Below are 25,575 nucleotides of genomic sequence, written 5' to 3' on the forward strand. Positions count from 1 at the left end.
TCTTTATGACTAAACAACCTAGGTCACTGGTCTTTTGAGTAAGCCTTAAGAGGATTCAAGAATTGGCCCCTTCTGAAAACTTGGTGAGAAAATAACATTATCTTAATGAAATGATGTATCATGTTTTTCTGTGTTACATGTACATCTTGCCCAGAGCTTAGATGTCTGACCGCCAAGTGCCGGTATTATCACAAAAAAATTACAGAGCTAAATCTGCTGAATATTAGATCAGAGATTTCCAAAGGGCCTGCCCATTAGCTGGATGTAGCCCATCTTAACATATATTTGGCTTTAAAATTTTTGAGCAACATTAATTTGAGAAATTAATTTAATTTCACATTGAAAGAGACTCTCGATTCTCTTTAAAAAAATCACATTTGGCAGCACTAGGTTTCCATTCCTATAAGATGACAGCTCACTTGAGATGAAAAGCAGCTTCTGTCTTTGGTCAAAATATATATGTTCCAGATTACCCCGATCTCTACTGCTGCCTTTTTCTCTGACTCAAGATTGTCAATTGCCATTTACAACAAACATACTGTTAGTTTCCTCAATAAAGAAACTTCTCTAACTATTGTCTTTTAAAAGTAGTATAACAAGATTAACCAAGGAGATTGTATGTTAAAAAAAAAGTTTTCGTACATATCGAATATGCAAGCAAAGGGTAGTCCATCCGTAGCCACTTAACTGACTTGTGTATTTTTAACCCCTGTAGAAATGGTATTTGAATATTAATGTCTTAACACCCATGAAGAAAAGCAGAGATGTTGAGTAGTGATCTCCAAAGAGGTGTGAGCCCCTGGGAGTGTTTAAAATAAACTAATGAGGCTTGGAGAGAAAAACGATTAGAATTTATATATTTTATATCCTTTTTAATTTTTATTTTATGTATTTTGAAAGTTCATAATATAGTTATAAACCAGGACATATATCTGTATGTATACATACACACATACACATACATATATGGATAGATATTCTAATTTATTTTAGTGACTAAGGCGTGTGATCCAACAAACGTAGAGACTTGAGTCTTGGGAACCTGGGAAGGATCTGGGAGATGGTCACATCCAAACCTTAGGAGGTAGAACAATCTGGTCAAATGTACAGTCATATTAATGACAGAGGCCAGCTCCCTCCTAACCCGCATTCCAGTGTTCTCTCTACTATGCCACACTGCCTTCTTTCTTAATGCCTCCTTGAGAAAATGAGACCAATTTCCCTGGAATAGCTGGGCAACTTGAAGGAAACTGCCAGACTTCTTCCTCCAGCATAGCACAAATTTCAACTGGTGGTATCTAGAATAGTTTCTTTTTGTGTGTGAAAAATGGCATTAGATCAATTTCCCCACTGCCAGTAGAGGCCGTGTGCTGTTACCGCATTCTCATTGGCCGGCTCTCATTGGCCAGCGTCTGCCTTCTTTTCCTGTGGAAATAAAATATAAGGCAGGAGAAAGGACATATTTGGTAATGTTACGCTCCCCAGCTTCCTGCTCGGGGCTGTCTCAGCTGCAAAATGTCAGGGGAAAAAATATCCCTCCAACTTGGAATGAATTCCAGACAGACCCTGATGCCTGCAAATTTGTCAGAGGGAGCCAAGTCCAGGAAAGCAGAACATGAAGAAGGTTCATTATTTGACTTCAAGAGAAGCTCAAATAATCAGACACTCTGGTATTTATGATTTTCCCCATTTCAGATGGTCTGTAGTTCACAACATTCCCCTCCCTTTACCGCTGATTCTGAGCTTCCTTTTAAATTAAACCTCAACAGTTATAAAAAGACTCTCACATTACTTGGAACCACAACCACTACTGGGAGACACTATTCATACAGGGCTGTTTAGGGCTGGAGAAGGCAGCTCTTTTTGATTATTAGTCTGGGGAGGCCAGGCCAGGAAGTCAGACTTCACCTTGACCACACCGCAGTCCTCATCTAGTTAGGACCTCTGTGCCAAGGCCTCCTGATGCTCACAGCATTTGATACGATGATCTTTACTAACTAAAAAGCAGTTATTTTGTTCCTTTGGATTTCTTTTCTATTTTAGCTTTGATTTTCATGGGGGGCATGGAGTAACCTAAAGTTTATCCTGACATTCCCAGTTTGTGAATATACCAGGACTGTTTGCAAGGTTGAGTGTTAAGGGATCTTAGCCTTTTCCTGGCATTTAGCACGTTTTCTTTCTCTTTTAAAACCCTTGCCACATGCTGGCAAAAAGGTAAGGAAACAGAATTTGTAATCCAAACCTCATTAAATTGCTACATACACATTTTCCCTTCTACGTTTTGCTCTCCATTTCTAAATGCCATGATATTTGTTTGTACTTGGTCACCCTAAATCCTTATTTGGGTTCTCCGATAGGCAACGAAGTCATCCAAATCTTAGTTTTAGCAACCAGTGGAAGTGCCCACAGGAGGAATGGGGTGTTCGGTCTTAACATGTGGTCTCAGTGAATAAGGGTCTTCTTTTTTTCTTTTTCTAAACTGTCCAGAATCTCCACTTCGGTTTTGCTCCTCAACAGTTCAAGGTTTGTGCAGCTTCCATGGTGATCAACTGTTAAGTCATAAACATTAGATTGTGGCATCACCGAATGAGTCAGCTGGGAGGAAGCCGGGCTGGAAATACAGCTGAGATCCTCTGTTGACAGACAGTTGCCTTCTTAATCATGGCCTGCGTGGGTAAGGGGAAAGCCATGCCCTGCCCGCCCCTACCTCCACCCGCACCTCCAACATTGATTCACAAACCTGGACTGCGCTGGAGGAGGCTGGGAAAGCCCGTCCTCAGGGAATACCACTTTTTCCTCCTCCAGGCCTTGCAGGACACCCACACGATTAAGAGGAAATGGAAAATGAACGAAAGTTCTTTCTGGTTACTTTTTGAGTTTCAGCAAAGTAAACCAGCTTTTATTTTATTTCCAAAATCCTATATGGTTCCTTCTTAAACCGATTATATTGTTAACATTGTCTGTTTCTCAGTACATCTGTTTTTGATTGGGTTACATTTTTTCTGCCTTGTCTATAAAATGGGCATCATAAGAGCTCACCTTTTAGAAAGCAGGAAGTAGGACTAGACAATATTATTAGGTTCCCTTTCATTATTTTTCCCTATCTCTATTAAGCACTAATACTACTGGAAAGATTCCCATTTTATCCTATTTTTTAACACAATTCCCTGAGCACGTATTTCATTTTAGAAGAATTTGTTTAATACTTCCAAATTTGGGGTTTCAGAAAGTACTGTTTCAAGAGCTGCTATGCCCTAGCCGGCTAGGAGACTGGTCATCGAGAGAAACAATGCCCTTCCTTGTGTCCACTATCAAGAGCTGCTCAGTATTCCTGCCAGCCTGTTAGCCTTTATCTTCCAGTCATTTTAGACCTGAAAGAGAACATTCCATCAGAAGATCAGCCTCTATCGTTTCACTGGAATGCAATGTAAGACCATAGAAACTCTAGTACAAACAAATTTACTGTAGCTCAGATTAATAAGAGATAGCACTTGAATGGTCTGCCCCCGTTATATTCCCTCTCTGCTAAGGATAGAATCAATGAAAATAAGTTGAAAATCTAGTTGGGAGACTCAGGCCTGATACAAGGAAGAACTTATGGCAAAAAAAAAAAAGGTACAGGATAAGTTGTGAAATTTGCCTCCTGGGGAGAATCTTTAAGATTAGCCTGGAAGAGCTTATTTGAATGATTAAGACGTGATTCCCACTGGAGATGGGGGGGGGGGGCAAGTTTATGTGATTTCCAAGGTTTTCTTCAAAACGCAAGATTCTCAAACTTGTTGAAAAGTGACTCACTGCTACTAAGATTGTTATTCATGACCAGGCTACTTTTACATAACAAAGTCAGATTCTCCTGGTTGGAAGATAACTGAGGAGTTATTCATTCTCTTATTTCACTAAAGAGAAAATCTAGGCACAGAGGTGACTGTCATAGCCAGCAGAAGACCTGGGCCTAACACAGACCTCCTTGGCTCCTTGTGCTGATTACTGCACCATATTTTTACTAATTGTATAAATCTATTTAAGATATAGCTTTATTTTATAAGAATTTTGTTTATTTCATGAGCAGTCCTGAGACAATAATATGAGAATCCCTAGGAATTGGAATACTAAACAGTACAATTTAGAAGGATAGTTTAGGCAAAGTACAAAAGAGGAAATGCTATTTCGATGAGTTCATTTCTACTCACTAAAAAAATTAAGAAAATTAAATCAAGATCCAATATATTTTTCCTTCACTTAGCCCACATCAGAGGCTTATACAAAAATTTCCCAAACAAATCTATTTCATATATTTCTTCTCCTCAAATTCAGGAATTTCTTTGCTATTTAATCTTAAATTTATTAACTTCTCCTAAAAAAAGTTCGATTTCACCTCTGCAAATGCAAAATTGGACCTAATTCTTTCTTCACAATCCTTTAAATGGATAATGCTGCCTGATCTTAGAAGACATTCAACAACTTTAATTTCTAAGTTATAAATTCTTTCTCTTTTCTTCTCCTTTCTTTCCTTCCTTCCTTCTTTCCTACCTTCCAACCTTCCTTTTTTCCTTCTCTTCCTTCCCCTTCCCTTCCCTCCCTACCTCGCTCCCTCTCTTCCGCTCTCCCTCTTTTCTTCCCTTCCTCCCTTTCTTTCTTTATCATCTTGGAAGGTAATCTCTCCATTTCACATAGGAATCTAGTAGTTACTCCTGTTTTCTTCACAGAAGCTTCATTAGAAGGGCTTCCTCAACCCTACTGTAGGTCAGAAATCATACCTCACAGATTCATTTCCTAGGAATTACTTTAGAAGTCAGTATTTTTAATACACGAGAAGTAAAATAATTATATTTAATAACAAAATTCTCACTCAAAGCTGATATTAATATTACAACATCTCTTCTCTTTCCTATTTTCGTCTTTTTTAGATTCTTCATTGAACATCTAATGATGTTAGTGGACTCTCCATGCAATGTGAGTAGGCATTTTCTTAGTTGGTTTAATTTAAGGGTCTCCAAAAGCCATTCTTATCCTAAATACTTCCGCTAGTTAGTTGGTCACTAAAATTACAGTTAATGGACTTCATTGTTTAGGACATCAACTCCAGAAAACTGGGCCATTTGGCCTCTGGAAGGCCAAGTATTAACCCATCACCACCTACAAATACATTACCTTTATATCCTCGATCTCAGCATGAGACAAAGGAGAGCTACCTTTTGGTAGTAAACATAAATGGTCTAGATTGATTATGCTGGGGAAAAAGTCCAGATTGGACAATAGCTGTGAAGATTAAGGTGAGAATAAGAGAGGGTGCCAAAAAGACTATTACTGAATCATAGTTTTAACTAGCTTTAGGGGGCTTTATTTATATCACTTATACCTTATACATCCTTAATACTTTTATTTACTTCTTTCTCAAAGGTCTTCACTGCCATTAAACAGTAAGATTCTTCAGAATGAGTCAGAGATATAAGTTAAGTGTCTTGAAATTAAGGTTTGCTAGATCCAGAAGATTCTTGTAGAATACATGCACATCAGAATAAACCAAAATTTTAGAGAGTAAAACAAAAAGGCTAGTAGTCAAATTTTATGGTGGTTTACATGTGTCAGAGAAGGCAAGCAAGGGGTAAAATGTAAAAGAGGGTTATGTAGCTTAGGTCATTTTTTGGGTTGAAAAAAAAAAGTTGGGGGAATGAGAAGAATGGATATACCAGTACACAACTAAACAGAAATTTTAAATCTAGAGAAGGCCTCATAGAAAACCAATTTTAATGTAGCCCAGTTAAGAGACCATTGTGGCCTTACTTTCATTGTTGTTCTTTTTCAGATATGGCAACAAAATGCATTTTAGTATATCGGCACTTTTATTCTTTTTTGTGTTGTGCATTGAAGTTTATTTTGAAAGACACAGATAAGTCCTGAGCTATGCATTCTATTTCTAATGTTCCCTTGATGAAGAGTGATCACTGGCAACTATAATTGGCTGTTTATGTCTAGCACTTCAGAGAAATTTTAGCGATATGCAACCACTGTTTTCTAGAAATGGAGTTTTCAGGGGAGAAAGCCTTCCTTCTGGGGACAAACTCTTTCTAGAGGTTGGATTTGGGAAAGTAGTTAAGCGCTGGTGATTTCACTGTGGAATAGGGTCAAGAACATAGTGGCAGGTTGGTGGAATTGTAAATAAAGCTATCACTGCTTTCCTTTCCCAATATAGACAGCTGGATACCACCTACCTTGGTCATCAAGAAAATAGTAACGAAAGTCTCAACAGTTAACACATGCATAACACATTAATCGAAGAAAAATATTTATATTGCTCATGAATTAGTGGTTATTCATTTGACAATTGCTATTTGTAACTACTCTGTACCTACTAAATTGTAGTTGTCAGGGTTCTCCAGAGAAACAGAACTAACAAGGTGTGTGTGTGTGTGTGTGTGTGTGTGTGTGTGTGAGAGAGAGAGAGAGAGAGAGAGAGAGAGAGATTGAGATTTTAAGTAATTGGTTCACGTGATTGTGAAAGCTTGACAAGTTTAAAATCTACAGGGTAGGATGGCAGACTAGAGACACAGAGAGAAGTTACAGTTTCAGTTTAAAGGTAATCTGCTGGCAGAATTAGTTTTTGTTTGGGAGATTAGTCTTTTTCTACTGAGGCCTTCAATTGTTTGAATGAGGCCCACCCACATTATGGATAGTAATTTGCTTTACTCGAAGTCTGATGATTTAAACGGAAATCTCATTTTTAAAATGCCCTCACAGAAACATATAGAATAATATGTGACCAAATATCTGGGTCCCATGGCCTGGCCAAGTTGATAAATAAAATTAACTACCACATAAGTTCTAGGTACAGGTCTAAGCACTATGAAAGTAGCCATTATCTTACAGAACTTACATACTAGCGACATTGAGAAGTTTGAGACATGTTGCCACTGACTTTTCAAAAAACAACAAAAAAAACCCAGAGTTAAATTAGTTGATAGCTTTCTCACTTTTACTCTCTAATGATGTTGATGTCAATGATGAAGATGATGATGATGATGATTTAGCATCTTCCTGGCATTACCTAGACAAGGAACCCTATGCAAACCAGTAATTGTAAAGAAAGTTAGATTATTGAGTGGTAGAAATGCTAGGGTCGTTAAGAGTCTTTCTGAAGAATAAAGCATCTTTTTCTTTATTCTACTAAGGTTAGAGGAGTAGAGACTGTGATCATATGACACTTTTTTTGACACTATTAGAAAATTATACAGTACGTCTTGCTGAGCAGAATTAGACTGTGAGGCTCCTGATAAAATAATGGATCATCTGTAATATCAAAGACATACAGGAGATTTTTACGGTTTGCTGTTTGTTTACTTGCAAGGGAAATATCTAAAAGCCTGAAGTATATATTACACATAGTTTGGCTGCACTTAGAGGAAAATCTTGAGTTGCCCTGAACCTTCTAACTTTCATCAAAGAAAGAACCTTTTGTGCCCTTCCCATACCCATTTGCGAGGCGCAGAAATTTTCCATTTATTTTTCATTTTATTATTATTTAATTTTAATTTTTTTTTTAATTTTTTTTACCTACAGCTTTGTTTTTTTACTTGCTTACACCTGTTTTCGAGTACTAAGTGAAATAACTCCTTGTCCTGGGTAAAAAATGACAGACAAGAAATGACAGTCATGGAATCTTCCTCTGGATGTGAGAGCAGAAATAGTTCTCAGAATAATTCATGGCCACACACAGGTAACTTCTTGAAGTGACTTGGTGACTTCACAAGATAGGCCCTACTCCACCCACCCAAGATACGCATGACTTGGGCTGCCATCTCCTTTGGAGACCCATAATTACAGTACAATTACAGAAAGTGCATCTATGAAAGTACAATTTTTGTCTAGCTCTCTCAAACACATACTCTAACTTTTCCAAATTACCTCAGTTGGGGGAGTATAATAGAAAGTCATAGACTGTCTCTAGAGAGATATGTAGAAGAACTGGTAACATTATTTCCTCTGGGGTAGGGAGCTGGGAACCCTGATAAGGGCAAAGCAGCTTACTCCTCAATGTATACTTTTTTGTATTACTGAAAATTTGAAAATTTACCATGTATGTATATTGTCTCCTTAAAATTAGCCACCTGCCCAGCTGATTAATTAGCTAACTAAATTAAAACAATATAATTTTTTAATGGCCAAGTAATTGGAATCACTTGTATTTTCTTTTGTTCCAATTTAGATAACTTTGGTTTAACTCTTTAATTAGTTATTCCTTCCTCACCTCCCCTACCCCAGAGAAACTCTGTACCAAATAATCTCCTATTCTTCCTAGAGCATGCCAGGTACATTTCTGCCTCTGGTTCTTTGCAAAAACAGTTTCTAACACCTGGAAAAATCTCATCTTCATTATCCGCATGTCTCACTGCTTGCCTACTTTAAATCTTGACGTAAATATCACATTCTCAATAAGGCTTACCTTGACCACCCAATTTAAAACCAATTGCAAACTTATACCCTAGAAATCTTCATCCACTTTTTCATAGTAACTATCTTCTTTTAAACTATTGTATAATGTGTTTATTTTATATCTTTATTGTCTGTACCCCAGCAATAGAACTAAGCTTCATGAGAGTTGAGATTTGTCTGTTTTGTTCACTGTCTTTCCCTAGCACCTATATATCTGCCTAGTAATCATACGTTGTCAATAAATAATTGCTAAATAACTGGGAGAGAGAATGAAGGAGTTTTGGTTTCCAAACGTGTTACACTTGATTGATATTATTAAGTGAATTGAGACTTATACATCTAAGTTTTAAATCTATTAATGCTTATTATTAAGTTTTTCAAAAATATTCTTTAATGTACATTTTGGAAATAAATTTAACAATAACCTCTCAATTGCAAGATAAAGCATGTACTTTTTCTTTTATCACTTCACAGTACTGCCTAGCTAATATCCTCATCTTTGTTAATAGTATTTTACAATCTAGATTATCATTATTTAGATATTTATGTTTTGTTTATAGATTTTTAACTTCTGAGAGTATTTTGGACGTAATCGTTTTGTTTTGAACAAATTTACCATAATTGCTTAGATTTATGTATATTTACAAGCTTTCAACACTCATCACCTCAGTCAGGTTTGATCAACTAGAGTAGTCAACTAGTTACTTCAACCAGCAGAAGATTTAGAATAAAAAAACCCAACAAAACAAAAACAAACAAACAAACAAAAACCCACTAGAGAAGTGAAGGCCAGAAGGCCAGAGCAAAACTTTGTGATCTTTGGGGAACTCAGGAAGTTGCCAGAATCACAAGAAACCATCCATTGCTCCCGGTTTCAGCGGCATCTGGCAAGCTATTTGCAGGTGACTTCCCAGGAGCTGTGTGAAATCTGCTGTCTCCTGTCTGTCTGTTCCAGTCCCCTCTTCCAGAGAAACAATGATGACTTCTACATCACTGCTTTCTGTGGAATTAATCTTTCCAGTGTGTTCTGACGTGTAAATGGGCAAAGGATTATCATTATCAACCCACTACGAGGTCCCTCAATTTCCATAAGCCTCAAACCTAAAAGAAACATTTTAAAAAGGGGGGAAAGCATAGAGAATTTCTCATTAGAATTTCATTTAAATATTTAAGCCCATTTGATTTATTTTATTTTATTTTTTTAGCTTTTGAGCCAAGATTATTTGCTAGTTTGCTTTGAGGTCATTGCCACTAAGTTCTCGTGTGCACATTCTGTAGGTAAATCCCGGTGTCGAGCACAATATGTCCTCGCTCTTCCTTAATAACCATGACATGATGGTTCAGATCATCTAAACCTGCTCCCAAAACAGGAGATATCAAGGTGGGAAATCTCAAAGCTACCATACATAATCCACATAATAGTTTAAGAAAATTAGCAACTATTGTTATTTTAAATTAATAATTGCCTATTATTTGCTTATAATTCTTTTCCTTACCAATGTTATCTAGTCTGTAAAATGAGAATATAGTAGTACTCATTTCATAGGAATGTTGTGAGAATTTATTGAGATTTTATATACGTGTGTGTGTGTGTACGTGTATGTGTGTATGTATATATGTATGTGCGTATATATATAGAGAGAAGCCAATTGAAAATGCATAATAAAAGATAACTGCTAATATCATTATCATATCATCATTATCATTATTCTTTTCCAGAAAAACCGACAGGTTCATGTGATAGGTTGATTCGTTGGGCTTTATTCTTTATTCATCTCAGCATCTACACCTTTGCCACGGTCTCTTCATGGTCAGAACGTGGTTCTTCCCTCCTTGAATTTGGACTTGGTCACATAACTTGTTTTAGTTAATAACATACAAGCAGAAGTGACAACTTGCAAGTTCTCAATCTAGACATGGAAATCCTTTTGTTTCCACTTGCACGCATTCTGCATTGCTGTGAGAAGAGTTTCCTTCCAGGCTGCTCCTGCCCCTTTGGCCGGGGCCCCAGAATGAATATATATAGGCCAGAGTTGCCTTAGTCAATCCACAGAATTGCAGGGAGAAAGAAACCCATCCAATAAAACCCAACCTAGATCATCTGAACCCCATCCTGCCCACATAGGTGTAAGAATAAAAAGTCATTGCTATTAAAAGACCCTAAGTTTGGGGTTGGATGGTTATGAAGAAGTAGTGAATTAATACACTTCACTTCAGGTGTACCTACACAGAAGACCTACCAGTGACAGGATCAAGTGATGACACCTGCTCTCCGCCTGAATTAAAGTACATGTTTTTCCCAAATGCTGGCCATGGCTGTCTGTGAACATTACCCCTGGTAATGCTGCAGGGACTGAGTGAGTGTGGGGAGGGAAGGAGTGGTGCCAGTTTTTACCTTCTGTGTTTTTTGCCACTTTCAACAGTCTTCCAGCTGGTGCAGCTGCACCTTTTGGACAAATGATATGCTATCCTGAGCATTAGCCTAGGCGGTACCACACATGTGAAGAGCCACAGCTGCTATTCGTTGTGCTTCTTGCTGTTCTTGGCTCAGTTGCAATGCCTGGGGGTGGCATAGATTTCTACACATGGAGTGCAGCTTTCCAAGATTCGTAGATAGAAGTTTGATCAATGCAGCTACTAATGATGATGACTGTGTATTTGGAACATAGACCAGAATCATTTTGAATAATTTAATATTTTTTTCTCAGAGTAAGAATTGTGCTAATAAATTATAAGATTATGGTATCATGTAATACAGTCTGTCCTTCCAGAAAAGAATTAAAACCTCATTCACATTTCAATATATTTTTACATTTTTTTAAAAGGAGGGAATATTTATTCTTTTCTTTGCAGACCAATATTTGTATTGGTATGAATGTGGATAAAGCCTGTGAGTTAATCATTCAATAAATCAAATTTATAATTAGTGCCCATTTCTAAGTAAAAGGTGTATTTCTTCTGCATGTGTTGCCTGGGATAATTGAAAATCATTACTAATTAGCACAAGCCACCAGTGAGTGTGATCCCTCTCAAAAATTTCTGAGCTTGGTTTGGTACCTAAAAATGGAAAAATGTGAATAAATATGAGTTCAATCTACAGTCCAAAGAATAGATGTCATATTGCTAGTCTATTCAAAACTTAATCAAAAGCGTGGGTTTTTTTGTTTTTTTTTTGTTTTTTGGGGGGGTTTTTTTGTTTTTTTTGTTTGTTTGTTTGTTTGTTTTTGTTTTTTTATCGATGACATTTGCCAGTGCTATGGGAAGGGGAGAAGAAATAGAGAAAAAAAGAAATTATATAATCAGTCTAGCCACAGTTCATAATTTAATAGGATGGAACATAGCCATCCTTTAAAGCACTCTCAGTGAAAATAAATATAGACAAATAAATATAGACAAATAAATATATAGTATAATTTCAACCCTGATTGCAAATTAAATACTTGGAAAGCTTTACAAAAATGTCATGCTGTGCCCACCCAAAACAGTTTATCCTGGGTAGGATCATGGGGTTACTTAGTACTTTATGGAAGCTCTCCACATGATTCCAGTGTGTATACGGTATTTTGAAACTGTCTTAATTCCAAAAGAATGATAAAATGCGTTCAGGAACTAATTTCATACCTCTTTAGAGGCTGTTCATAGAGGATTACCCCTAAAAGTAAGGTTCTAAAGGATAGCAACATTGATTGACTTAGAAAAGTATGTTTTTTGTTTTTGTTTTTTTTAAGTCAATTCTATGATTTGGGTTTTCTCAAGATTTATAATTTCATTTAGCAAAACTTAGATTAGCTTGTGAGATGATGATCTTTGCCTACTAATTTCTTCTATCAGTATTCTCTACCTGATATCAACCCAGATTGCATTTTCATGTCTGTCTCCTTTTGTAAAACTATGGTGAGCAGCTCACCATGGCTTGTAAAAGTTGATTGTGCATGACTCCTCCCAACTTTATGTTGAGGAGCATCAGGTTGGTAGATTGAAATTAGCCATGATAAAAGTGTTTTCACCATAGAAATTGGCAAATGCTGCGTATAAGATGCTCTCTCACCCCAGAGATGATGATTAAACATTTAAAAGTATACAACTGACTTCAGTGGAAGAGAATTATGTCACATCAATTGATTTTTCTTCATCTCAAATATTTTAAAGTTATGTTTCAATTTGTAAACTTATGTTTCAATTTGTAAGTACCTATTGCTCTGTAGAAAATTAAACCTGCATTTTATAAGAATGCCTCTTCCGTATTTTTATTTCCTCTTGAATTCCACTCCTCATTTTACCATTTCCACCCAAAAAACAGAAATTCCCACATATTTAATGCTGACAGGAGATTTACTTATGTTAGCTTAAGAATGATTTTATGTTTTCTCATGCCTTACTTTATGCCACTCCATGCCAGAGTTTGCAGTTTTTTATTTAGGCTCCTCAGCTGCCCTTTTTAGTTTGATGAGAAAAGATAACCAAAAAAATAAATTAGGAGTCATTTGCTTGACCCTATTTTTTTGTTATTCAAGGAAACCCAAAAATGAAGCAAAATAACCTATGTTTGCCAAGGAAAACATTTTTCACCATTTCAATTACTGTTTTAATTGGCTGAGTCTGGCTGCCAGATTATCCTCTAATCTCTACAAGAATGCTATTTCGAAAAAGCTGAAATATGCCCTACGTGGAAGCCACATTCATCCCTTCAGCACATTCTAGTTGGAATAACTTTCTCAGCATACTAGAGTTATATTAGAGTAAAATTGGCAGTTTCTGGAAGAATATAATCCATAGATCATATAAAAACCTAATTCACTATCAGAATATTATTGAAAAGTCTGAAAAATGTTGTCTGCCTGAATCCAAGATAAAGAAAAGCAATGATGCTGAGATGTTTGTATAGCAAATACCTCTGGACAGTGTGCAGGCGTGTGTATGTGCTCAACTCCATACATGTGCTTGCATGGCTCTGTGTGTGTGTCAGTGTGTGTGGACATGACAATAGAAGGAAGGAATGGTAGCAGTTATTTGGATGGTTTCATGAAATCATCTTGGGATATGGGATGTGTTTTATGAAGATGACACAAAGATATAGTTCCACTGCTTATCAGACTTGTGGGTTTAGAAACAGAAAAAGGTTTTTCTTTTGTTTGTTTTAATTGAGTCTTGAAAAGATTGATATTAAGTCTAGATTACTACATCTTTAGATCGTTATTTTCATCGTGTTCTCATTCAATTGGGATGAGGAGCTACTATGCGCATATATTTTTTAAGTTATTTGTCATCAGATTCCATAAATAGACTCCAGAAAACACACAAAAAATATGTGTGGCTATGATAACCAGTTGGGTTTTAATAGTAGAGTAGTTTCTTCAATAAATTTAGGTCATCTGGCCCTATATTGAAATTATAAAATTTATACTAACATAAAAGGCCATTCGCATCTGTTTCATATGTTGGGACAAGGCCACCATGAAGGAGCATGCCATTAAAAATCCTTGAGAATGCGTTCTAAGGATAACCTCTGCAGTGTACATCATTCTTCCTCTACAGCCTTGCTACTCAAAGCATGAGTTCCTAAACAGCAACATCACCTCTAGAGAACTTGGTAGAAATATAGTCTTTGGTTTCTTCAGACCGATTAGATCAAGATCAGCATTTTTAACAAATTTTCCTAATGACTCATGATAATTAAGATTTAATAAGCACAGATTTAGATTATTTTGATTATTTGTCTAAGACTGAAAGCAAGTAGATATATCTATTCAATGTCTATATCAAGAATTTTATAGATACTATAGTTTTTGCTGGAGCATTTATTAGTAGCTCTAAGTGTAAGATAGAATCAGGACTCTATCTGTGGTGTTTCAGCAATTAGTAAAAATATCATCCATGTATTTATCTTTTTCAAAGGTTTCATTGCTAAGATTACTAAACCCACTGTATGTACTTCAACATCCCAGTGATTGTGCAGTTTAGACAGAATTTTTGTTGTAGCTGCTCGGAGTAAATATTTCACTAAGAGTCTACTCTGTAGTGTCATAAATGGTGTGGAAAGTTTCTTCATACTTATTAACATGATTGAATGACAGGAACTGGAGTCCAATGCATTTATATTCTTTTATCAGCTCTTTCACAGGAATCTGCAGCAGAGCAAGAAATAGCTTGAAAGGTCCACTTTACATCATTTAATTCCACAATGGTACTAATTCATTAAAAAATCACAAATGTAATGAATCTTTAGATCTGAAGTTATTGAGAAAGAGAAATGGGGGTAAGGGAGAGAGAGAAGTGGGTATAGGGTTAGACTCTGAGAGGAAAGAGAGCAGGAAGGGGAGGAGAAAGGGCAAAACACGGAGGAGGAAAATTGGCGGGGGGTGGGGGGAGAGAGAGAGAGAGAGAGAGAGAAATCCTCTACCTCAGAAGTTGTCTTCAAAGAATTGCTCCTACTTGGGCTTCACTGTTGTGCTGCTACTGCAGCCCAATTGCAGTCTGAATACAAATGAACACATATATATTTACCTAAATCATTCAAAGTGCCTGAAAAATGAGATGGATCCATTAAATCAAGAATTCTCAAAGAGTGAGAAGCCTGTACTCTTCCATTCCCATATTAAATTGCTTTGGTTCCTAAGGGCCATGGCACAAGGAAAGTACAGCCAAATGCAGATCCTTTTATCCTACATAGTGTTTTCCTGAATCCATCTTCTTTCTTAGTCAACTTTCAGGGCAACCTGGAAGAAAGTGAACAGAAACACAATCACCATCATTTCTTTCCCTTCTCCATAAAGCAGGCTAGAGTCAGTCCCCAGCTTTCTCTCCTCTGAACCTCACACCCCTGATCTCTCCAGAGTCAAGGGGTCCTATTTAAACAACAGCTCTCCCTCACTCATCTACACACACTCTATCCTCAGAGGATAAACCTTCTAAAGGCCCAGGAAGCCAAGGACTTGGGGTGCCTAGGTCAGGAACACAGGACTCCTGCAGCAGAGAAATCAGGTTTGTGTTCCCACTTAGAAGCTGGTGGCTTTGGGCCAGATGGTTCTTCTGAGTTTCCTCATCTAAACAAAACATCTATTTCAGAAGACTCTATGAGTATTCAACATGAGTCTGCCATTCAAGCATTTAGGAAACATTTACGATAACTGGTAACTTTTTTCTCCACCTCCCAAGTTCTTTTTTTCTCTTCTCTATCCCTCTTTCAGTTGGCTTCTTTGTCTCTCTCTTTACCCACATTTCTTTCCCTCTTCCACCCACCTTCACCATTCTTCATGCTTAAGCCATAAAATCTCACAAATAAAATATCACAAGCCAAAATTAAGTTCAGGCCGAAAGAATCTCCAGACACCCAAAGCACATAGGACCATCGCCATTTCTTACCTTCCTCGTTGATGACCTATTTATTTCTACAACTAATAGATCTCCCACCAACAGTTGTGATGTCAGGCTTAAGAGAAACTAGCCAAGAAGCCCTGTATGGTACTTTTTACAACAAGCTGAATCACTATTCCAGTTGCCCTCAGTCTTTGCTGTTTCGAACAAACTCGTAACTATATTACATCATTCTCGGACTTGAGTGGGATTCTATTATATCTCTTGCATCTCTTGACTTCTTTTCCATCCCACACAAAGATTTTCTTGGAGACAGTGCAGTGTGGCCATGAGACCAATACTTTTACAACAGTGCCCGAACCTCTTAGCAACCAGAATTCCAACTGCTAGCCCACAACAACAACACCTGAGTCCACACACTGCCCCAGAACAGGTCAGTGACCTCTTTCAGAACTGCACTTTTCAACTTCCTGTCCTGGCACTGACTTGTGTGAATCAACTGCCATAACATAGTTTGGTTCAAAAAAGTCTTAGAATACTGAGTAGGTGAATGAGTTAATTTTTATAATATAAATTAGAATGCTTTAAAATTTATTTTCATGGTAGTACCTCTCTCGCTCACTTGCATTCTGACAAGCTGCCCAGAAGTTGCGCATCACCAGCAGCTTCTGACAACCAAGTGAGAGAGACTACTACTGATAGACCATTAACAACTATGGAGATTCTAAATCACCAAAGCACTTGACAAAAGAAAGTTTGTGGATTATGTGAAAGTCCACATATGCCCATGAGAGTATATTGAGCGTGTAATTGTTGTTGCTCAGTGTGTCCCTGAGAAGTTTATGAGCTACTGTTTTGGAGTATGAAATAGCACAGAAGAATTCAGCTTTAGCCTGAAATGGCTTATTTAGCCACTGGCCATCAAAAATGTAGACAGCATCATGTTTCACTTTGACCTAGATATGTAATGAAAGATGTATCAAATTTCTTCACTGAAGTGAAATTTTAATGATTCTTTAGGTAAAACTCTAAAGTTTCAAAAGACAGTTTACCATACTTAATGTAAATTTATTGACAAGAAAAAAGTGTTCTTCTTGAGCCACCAAGACTGCTGAAGAAAAAAACTCTGTTATACACCCTCGTACTGCTTGATGGTTGAGTAAAGGGGAATGGGGCATATTCAGAAAAGAAGGGAGGACTTTGGGAGAGCACCATGTGCTTATTGTTGCTTGGAGTGGATGCTTTCTTGCCCTCCACTTATGTGCTAAATGAAGTAGGATGTGGTTAGTCATGTGGTTTTAGCTAAATTAGATTGTCCATGGGAATGAGCTTCTTTGGCTGATAACTGAGACCTTAAATACCATTTTATAAACACTGAAAAAGAAGTCTCTCTCTAGATAAATGTTAGAAGAGCAAAGGTTTGGGGGAATGTTGATTAATACCTTATGTTGATATCGATCTTGTAGATTTCATACTTTGGAAAAAAAAATACTATTTCATAACCTGACACAGCAGCCAATACAGAAAAATCAAAGAAAATTCACATGCAGTGAGTAGTATTCCTACAGCAGGAAATAATTATGGTCAGCAATGTGGGAGTAGAGTCATCCCAAAGTTAGCTGACTACAATGGATTTAAATTCACATCTGGCTAATAGACACTATCCAAATATGATTCTGGGAACGCAGAGAGGCGTTTGACAGTACTGTGATTTTATTCTGTCTTTGTGAACATCAGCTGACAGTGCTTCATCAATGCTTTCATTATGACATCATTTTATGGACAAACAATTTGTGGACCAAGAAGATCTGAGAATCCCTGGGGTGAAGGGAAATGCCACAGACATCTATGGTCTTGGATGCTCAGTGAGTAAATTATGATTTTTAAGCAGTTCCTAGGGCTTGAGAAATAGTTGATCATGACTCAGGCTTACACCCTTCAACCTGAGCTTTCTCGGGGAGGAGTTGGATATGTCTGCAAACCCCACATTGGCCCCACATGTTCCGAATATATTAGAGCAAATAAGGTTAATATGGCAGGAGATAATCATGAAGTGAACTCTTTAATGGAGAATGTTTGTGTGAGGAGCCTGAAGGCAAAGATACTGATGTCCCATTTCGCTGGTGCCAATTAATGCACTGTCATAGCATTGGCATGTATGAGGCAAAGCATAACTTTGCTCTGGAAAAAGAAAATAAATTCAGAAAATTCTTATTGCATAAGCATAAGCCTTCATGATTATGTTTTAAGCATTATATGGAAAGATACACTTTCGGGTCAGTAGATATATAAATATAGATGTATATATACACACATGCATATAATCACACACATATATGTATAAAATCATCCATCATGGACACAAAACCTACCTTCCCTGTATTAACTCATAATTCTCTTGGGATTCTGGATGTTATCTAAACTGGATTTATCACCTAACATCATACCTTTATTCAGAATTTCCAGTGCTGCCCCAACCCAGTATCACTACTTCTCTGTACTTTACTACTATTGAAAAAGATATAATTAAGTTTATCTGAAAGATCCAACTTGACAATGACTCCATCCTTGCTAGCTTTCAGAACTTTGTTTTCACTTCTCTCATTTTGCTATTCATTCCATCTTGCGTCATCGTCATGCTCAAAGATATGGGGTGTGCACTTAAATATGTTTTGAAAGTGAGCTGTTTTTATTGAAGGTTATTTTGCCTGTGAAAGACAAAGCTGATTTGTATTTTTCAATTAGTTAAGTTGGCCTCTCTTTGTGAGACAGAACACAACTAATCAAAATACTGTATGTATATATATAGAGTCAGGTAATGTAAGGGTCATGTAGAGAAATGGTTGTATTTGCAAATTGATCTCCAGTGCCATAATCCCTCCCTTTGACAATAATATACGTAGACCTCACCATCAAGAAGATTTGTATCTTCTGTACAGAGCTCATAAGAATAGTGCTTTTTGGCTTATGAAATGATTCCAACTAAATTCCTTTTATTTTGAGCTACATGATGTCGAGTTCTGCTGAACATAGAGAAATGAATGTATTCTGTTGATTTATGGCATACCCTTAGTTCTGAATAGACCTGTGGAGGAAATGCTATTCAATGATGAGCACTGTCAGATCCATCACTAGACCCAGGGCAGAACAGAGATTGTGTCCCTTAAGTCCCCTGAGACTATCTGATAGAATCCTCTCCTATGCCTCATAGCATGCTGGTTCCTGGAACTGGCTGTTGTCCCGCCCCTGTCACACATAATAGGTGGGCAAGCATAGTATCTATTTTCTCCTTATTTGGGGTGGATCATCTCCCAGTACCCCTATTCATCCTCCCCTGTCCTATATAACCCCATAGCTCCTGCCCCCTGGTACAGAGCATGCCAGTATCATCTTTCTCCAACCAGGCATGTGCTTCCTATGTAAGTTCCCTTAATAAACTACTAATGTAATGATAGAATTGTCAGCCTCTTCCTCTGGTCTCTCTTTCCTGGGAAATTTTATATAACAAGACCATTCCAAAATCAAACATGTTTAACTTATCAAACATAAGCAGGACATGGGGTTTCTCTGACAGGTACTAATTTCTGTGACTTTTAGTTCCCAGGGTGTATGTTACTCCCTTATGACGCTGTCTCACATGAATAATGTGAACATTACTGACTCTAATAAAAAGTATGAAAGTACTACAGACTCTTTCAAGTATTATATCACTATATATATATATTTGTGAAAGTGTGAATAAACTGACAGTGATGTCAGTTTATGAAAAACATGCCTATTTTTAAAAGGGAACCAAGAAATGAAAGTTTTAGCAAGGTGTTCATTCTCATATTGAACCTACAATTTCTGTTACACATTATGGTCTGATTTTATGTTTGCTTTAAGGAAAAATATTGTATCAAGCTAAAGTTTCTTCAAATAATAGATATAAAGAGTTTAGTGTTTCATATAACAGAAATTCAGTGCAATATTTGATTTTAAATAAAAATGAGACACAAAAGCAGTTAATACTCACATTGCCAGTCAAAGCTATTCTGTGCTATTATAAAACACCAAGCTTACTTTCATATATATTTACCCAAAAGAGAAAACACATTTCAGTGACAGGCAATTTAGTATGTTATGAAGAACATGAGCTTTGGCATCAGACAGACCCAGATTCAAATTATGGTTTTACCACTTAATAGCTGTGTGCCATTGGGTGACATACTTAAACCACACCTCAGATTCTTCCCCTGTAAAAAGAGAATAAGATACTTTCTTTAAAAGCTCTAGTGACATGTTTAATCAAGCACTATTTGTAATAGCAAAACTGGAAAATGACTTCAGTGTCTGATTCTGATTGTATTTATCATCTATTGTCACAAGAATGCATGTAACAAATCATCTCCAAACACAGTGATTTGCAACAGCAAGCATTTAAGCTAATGCCTATGTATCTGCAAATCATTGAGGTGGCTGATTTAGACTAGGCTTGACTGGGACATGGTGGGACTTTGCTCCAAGGCCCAGTATAAGTTCAGATTCATTCCATGTGTGCTTATTTGGAGGCCCAAGCTGAAAGGACAGCAGCTACCTGTGGTGAGTCATCAAAACATTAGAGCAGAACTAATTTGGGCAAGCAAATTAACATCTCATCTTCTATAAAATGTATTAACTCTCATTGGCCAAAATAAATTCCATGGCCTTATTGGAACTCAACATGAATAGAATTAAAAAATCATGTACAGTGTGTGTGGGGGGAGGGGGGAGAGTACAATAATCCAGACTATCATAGTAGCTAAGTAGTGATTTAATGATTAAGCAACATTCATAGAATGAAAGGCTACCTACACATAAAAAAAATTATAATAGGAAAAAATGATTGGAATAATAATATGATTATGATATATGTTTAAGGGAAAAGTACACTATAAAAAGACATATGTATGGAAAATTATAGGAAGATTTTGGAATGAAATTATAACAGTGGTTTACCTTTGAGAAATGAGATATTGAGTGATTTTGATTTCTTCCCCCTGTGTATACTTCCCCATGTTTTCCAAGTCAGCTGGATTAATTACATATTATTTTTGTCATTTTAAAAGTTAATTAATAAAACTTGTTTTTCCAATTTTGGAAAAAAACTTATTTGGGGCAGCAGCATTACCACATTAATATGGCTCTAATGAGGAAAAAATGGGAACATTTGTTGTAAATTATAGAACAGAAACTAAAGTAAAAGATTATTTTTATAATTTGGATTATGTCTCAAATTTCAGTATTCTATACTTTAAATGTCCCCCCCACCCAGGGAACACAAAGTTGTTTTTATCTCATCTTCCTTCTCAAAAGATAGTTTTACTGACTCTAAAATTGTAGGTTCACATTTATTTTCCTTCAGAGTTTTGAAAATATTATCCTGGATTTCAATGTTGTTGTTGAGACATCTGCTTCAGTTTAATTTTCATTTGTTTGAAGTTATTTTATCTTGTCTCTCTTTTAAGATATTCTTTTTGTCTTTGATGTTACGCTGTTTCATTGCAGTGTGTCTAGGAGGGCTTTTTTTTTTTTTTCCTATTCTCAATTTTTCTGTCTCTGTCTCTGTCTCTGTCTCTGCCTTTCTCTCTCTCTCTCTCCTTCCCACCCTCTTTCTGAAACTTCAGTTACCTTCTCTACCTTCTGTTTTGCTTAACTATCTTTCATATGTTTAATCTCTTTGTCCTTCTACTATATTCTAGGTAATTCCTTTATCTCCAAATTTATCATTTGGTTCATTTTTTAAAAGCTATCTAGTGATTTTTGAAAAATCTCTTGCCCATCTTCATAATCTTGATATTGTCTTGCTTTTCTTTAAACCTGTGACTGATATTTATTTCACGGTCTGTATGTGTCTTTCCAAAATCTGCAATATTTTGAGTTTGAATTTTGGTGATTGTCATCTATAGCTGCTTGTATTGGCTTTAATCTTCTTGTGAGAATGTTCTTTCCTAGTTCATCTACTAAGATGTCACCTTTTGGGGGCTTTGGTTTAATGTTGTCTCTTTGCTCTTCTATCTCTTCTTAAACAGATTCCAGGCTTTGTCTCTGCTCTGCCCACGCAGCTCTGGCTCACAAGGTGTGGCAGACACCCTCAGGGCAAATGGCGACTTTGGAACTTGTCTACTTCTTTCTAGTCACATCTTCTTGCCACCTGCCCTTCAGGATTTTCTTGACTTTCTTATTAGGTAAAGCAAGTAATAAAAAAAAGATATATATTCTTTTACAAAAATTTATTCAGTACGTGTAGGTATTATTTTCTGGAAGAGTTTTTCTGGACAACTATCCCACCATATTTTCAAAAAAAGAAAAAGTCCTTAATTATCTTTTAAATAATCTGTTTACATCTAAACAAATGAACATTCTTCATAGATATGTGCTATGTTATGCCTGTCAAAATCCTTAAACCTAACCCAGTACCTGACACATAAAAGGCAATGAAAGAATAAAGTAGAAATGAATGGAGCCAATCATCTAACCATATAGCCTCTGAAAACTACAGACCATTTCAAGGAATATAAGGCATTACTAGTTCCCCAAGAATTTGGAAATCATGTTAACTTTCTCATTTTACTATAAAGGTGTCTAAAAGAGATTGCATAGCCCAATGAAAATGCTAATTATCTGAGAAAATTAAAAAGTCAAAATATTAAAATCTATAATTTTTGCATAACTAGATATTTTTTAAAAATTATGACAACTGGCAGAGAGACTACAATTTAATATTAAAGCACTGTGCTTTGAGTTGTTTGCATCCAAGAGAAAGATAACCTAATTAGGTGTCTTTATCCTTAAATTTGCTTTATTCAGTAGACATTTTCTGTCCTCTACATAAATGAATCTATATGATAAAGGAGAAAAAAGCAATTCATTCTAAAAATGCCTATATTTTAGGGAACAATTTTGGGACTGGGTCCTAGAGGAAGATTTGAAGAATAGTAATTCATTTTCAACTGTAATTGGCTATGTATGGCCTGATCATTAAAAACTTACTTCCATGGGTTTTATTTTTTATACTTTTTTGGCTTTTTTGTTTGTTTTTTTTCCAACTATTCACAATATTTGTAAAGCCAAGCATTTAAACATGGAAAGAGACATGAAATTTTTATATACTTTTACTGGACTGTTAATAAGCTTTTTTAAAAAAACTACATTAATGAAAATTCCTCAGGAAAGGGCAGACCTGTGTGTGTGTGTGTGTGTGTGTGTGTGTATGTGTGTACGTGTATGTGTTGTGTCTACCTGTTATTTACACTTGTTTGTGGTTCACATATTTTGTGGTTGAATTATCCAAAATTTGTTCCCTCCCTTCTGATGAAGACTTGCATTCCAACTTCATTGCAGTGTGCAGTTCTTCTGTGTGGTTTGCTTTTTCTTGCATCTGAAAATAATTTAGGAGAAACATAAAATTTGATTTGGCCTGAAAAATCTTTTCTCCATTTCTTTTTAAAATGTAACCAATCCAGCCATTTCTATATAAGGATAAAGAGTCAAAGACAGGCTAATCCAGGAAAAATGTGAACCTGAAGACTTCCTCAAATCCGATATTTGGACAAACCAATCCCAAAATATCCAAGGCTTATTCCTTGGCTCTGAGAATTGCAGCATCATAGGACTTACGCTTTTCCCATTATTGGAAATTCTTTTACTTGTTCACACTTTGCTATTGAGGTTTTCTTCTCAAGGTTCTTCTCAAGAAAGATTGAGTTTAACTAGAATTAACACTGCACTCCTAATGTCACAAGAGATGCAAGGCAAAATGATTTTATTTTCCGGCAACAGTGCAAAATATTTAAGCCTGGAGGGACTTCACTAAAAATTAGACTAAAAATAGAAACCAGTTTCTAAACTATGGAACATCCAATTCAATGAAACACCACCCAGGCATATTTACAAAAGTTTTGAAACTGTGGTGTGTGTTTATTATAAAATTAAGTGGAAAAGAAGGTTCTAAAATTATAGATGCTACATTAGTACAACTATGATTTCATTTAAGGCTAGAATAGAAAAGTAAATCAGGAAAACATACCAACAAACTGTTAATAGTCATTATCTTTTTTGGTTAGAGACTATGGTATTTTTAATAAAACTTTGCCACTTTTCTAAACTGGGCATTTTTATGGCTGTATTTCTGTATTATTGATTTGTAAATTTAGTTTGAAGGGACAGTGTATTAAGCAGAACAAGTTTTCAGGGATCTGAGTTCTGATACTATTTTTTATCATCTAGTAATGAGGGCTTCATGCTGGAATTTTTATGGTCCAAAAAAAATATTATTATCTGGAGATTGTATTTCATTTCATGCCTTATTCTTATGATTCTTAGCAAATTTATTTCTTTTCTCTTCCCATTATGTTATATTGAGAACTGGATAGCTTTTTAGAAATGTATTTGTATTGATAGATGTTACAAGTCACATATTTCTCTTTGAAGTGATATTTCAGATTGGAAACATTTGCCTTGATAATTCAAAAATGGCTGGATCTAGCAGGGATTAGGTGATTGCTCTGCTTGATGTGGTACTGACAGGACAATGAAACCAAAGTTGGGTTTGGAACCATTGCTTTTATGAGTTTCTGTGTGTTAAGTGTTTTCATGCAGAGGCACTTTTCTCTAACTGTTGTATGTTGCTTTAAATCCTCAGGCTGTGGTGGGCATTAATTCATCATAGCAAATACCTTATGTGAAATTATTTACCAGATAACTGAGTATATTTTCTTCCAATCCAACTTTTTACAACACCAATTTCAGTCTACTTATTTCTAAAATAAAACCATGAAATGTCCAGAATTTTTAATTGTAATATAAACTCTGGTTCTAAACTGTAGAATGTGCCTTCAATCCATTAGAAGTTGCATATTTTTCTATTCCTTACTCTCTTTCAAAAGAAATATTTTTCCCTCTAATCAAAGGCTAATGCCTTCTGGTACCTTCAAGTAACAACTTCTGTAGATATAATTTCTTGGAAGTTTTTTGAAACATATTATAAAATAGTATACAGGAGACCACAAACATTCCCCTGCAACATAGTGCAAATTATACACAAGTCTCATGAACAGCCTACCTGTTTAAATGATCCAGTGGAGAGTTCTGACAGTGGTTTGTCTGTGGAATTCCATCCTGTGCCATTTAAGGCAGACATGTTTTAAGAGGACATTTGTCTTGACCACTCTGGTTGAATTTTTTTCAAGGATAAACTAAATTTTTTAAGCAATAAACATCCTTATGGATATTGGAATCTATATGAAACTATAATTTTAGTCGTCATAGGAAAATGTGGGCATTTTCAGGTGAATGGCAGTGGGAACTTTGAAAGGCCATGGACATTGCTCAGTCTAGAGGTTCATATGAGTTTTTTCAAGATGATTATAGACCATAAATATCTGTCGAATGAGGCCAATGAACAAAATTTTAGGTGAAAAAATATCGTTGCTTTACTGTATCTAATTAAAGTTTTTCATAATTCTATTATATATAATTAACTGATTGATCTAGCTTAGGTTATGGGCTTACAACTTAATCCATTAGGAAGCATACATCTCCAAAGTAAAATAATGGCCTTTCCCTACAAGCTTCTAATTTGAAATATTTGACCCCTCCCTCCCCTCTTTTCCCTTCCCTTCTCTTTCCTTCCTTTCCCTTCCCTTCCTTTCCCTTCCCTTCTGCCTTTCTGCCACTTTCCTTTTGTTCTCTCCCTCCTTAGTCTCTACTTTCTTTCCTACATCTCTCCCTTTTATCAGGGCCACATTGTCATTTCAAAGCACAATATTGAATATACAGGCCCAGTTCAATTTAACGATTGAGACTCAGAAT

The 25,575-nt window shown here is 36.1% G+C and overlaps 1 protein-coding gene and 1 long non-coding RNA gene across 4 annotated transcripts in view; both read left to right on the forward strand.

The window, feature by feature from the left end:
- The window catches only part of LOC107502318, a 211,604-nt gene that overhangs the window by 171,687 nt on the left and 14,342 nt on the right, over positions 1-25,575 (forward strand). The window lies entirely within an intron of this gene.
- On the forward strand, positions 2,298-9,946 carry LOC118603013. The gene is made up of 4 exons (XR_004951106.1): positions 2,298-2,674; positions 4,908-4,953; positions 7,558-7,714; positions 9,709-9,946. It is a non-coding gene; the product is annotated as an uncharacterized LOC118603013 (long non-coding RNA).

The sequence above is a fragment of the Rousettus aegyptiacus genome, unplaced genomic scaffold (assembly GCF_014176215.1).
Source record: "Rousettus aegyptiacus isolate mRouAeg1 unplaced genomic scaffold, mRouAeg1.p scaffold_m13_p_1, whole genome shotgun sequence".
Lineage (NCBI taxonomy): Eukaryota > Metazoa > Chordata > Mammalia > Chiroptera > Pteropodidae > Rousettus > Rousettus aegyptiacus.